The 1,264-nt window shown below is 39.7% G+C and overlaps 1 protein-coding gene across 1 annotated transcript in view; it reads left to right on the forward strand.

The window, feature by feature from the left end:
• Positions 1-1,264, forward strand: part of LOC106883856 (neurotrypsin) — a 24,464-nt gene that overhangs the window by 15,903 nt on the left and 7,297 nt on the right. The window lies entirely within an intron of this gene.

The following is a 1,264-nucleotide window of genomic DNA, read 5'->3' on the forward strand; positions in this document are numbered from 1 at the left end:
CTTGGGCCAATAGGTGGGGGTAGTGCAGGGCAAGCTACATCCACTGAAAATTATTCATCTGCACAGGTACTTCTTGTACACCAAATCTTGGTAAAATCATAGAATTGGTTGGTTGGCAGAAACCTAAAAATGCACTTGTAACTTATTCTAAAATGTTTCAAACAGTTTCAGTAAATGACAAAAAAAGGCTTGGGAACGTCAGGGTAACAGGTCTGGCTCGGCAGGTGTCCCAGCGTATCACAGACTGGGCCCGGTCGTCATCCTGCCACTGTGGTCAAACAATCTAAAAGAAAAAGTAAAAATAAACATCCTCTGAATCTTGACTGTTGGAATGTACACACACTTCTTGATGATAATTTCAGCAAGAGGCCAGAAAGGCGTACTGCACTTATTGCATATGAGCTTTAAAAAATTCCCTTGATATAGTTGCGCTCTCTGAAACTCGTCTCACTGGTGAGGGTCAAGTAATTGAATCTACTTGCGGATATACTATCTTCTGGAAAGGCCTACCTACGGGTCAGCGTAGAGAATCTGGTGTTGGGTGTGCTCTCAAGAATACATTGCAGAGCTTCCAAGTGGTATATCTGACCGGATCATGTCATGCCGTATCAAACTGACAAAAGGTAGGTTTCTTACCGTTGTCAGTATTTATGCACCAACAATGTCCCATTCTGGTGAAACTGTGGGACAGTTTTATGACAATCTAGCAAGATTATTGAGGAAAGTACCAATTTCTGACAACTTGGTCATTTTGGAAGATTTCAACACAAGAATTGGAAATGACTACGTTTCATGGCCTGTTTTAGGCCGACATGGGATTGGAAAATGTAATTAAAATGGAGTAGCTCTTTTGACGTTTTGTACTGAGAATAATCTAGTTGTTACCAACACTTTGTTTAAGCAGAGAAATAAATATAAAATCACCTGGGTGCACCCAAGATCTAAGCACTGGTATCCCATAGATTATATTTTGATCCAAAAACGAGACGTGAAAGAAATTTCTAGCGTTTAGGCCATGAGAGGAGCAGAGGGCTGGACTGACCATTGTCTAGTGCGTGGAACAATAAATTTTTCTATAAAACCATTGTCTGGTTTAAAAAGCCACATCAGATGTCATGATGGTTCTAAGGTGTAGGTACAGGAGGTGGTTAGACTCTGCATAAGGAGTAGACAACGACCATATATATATATATATATATATATATATATTCAACCTTAGGGTTTAGCCGCATTTAAGTGGCAAATATACTTCACGTTATATATA

This window comes from Octopus bimaculoides, chromosome 5 (genome assembly GCF_001194135.2).
Source record: "Octopus bimaculoides isolate UCB-OBI-ISO-001 chromosome 5, ASM119413v2, whole genome shotgun sequence".
Classification (NCBI taxonomy): Eukaryota; Metazoa; Mollusca; class Cephalopoda; order Octopoda; family Octopodidae; genus Octopus; species Octopus bimaculoides.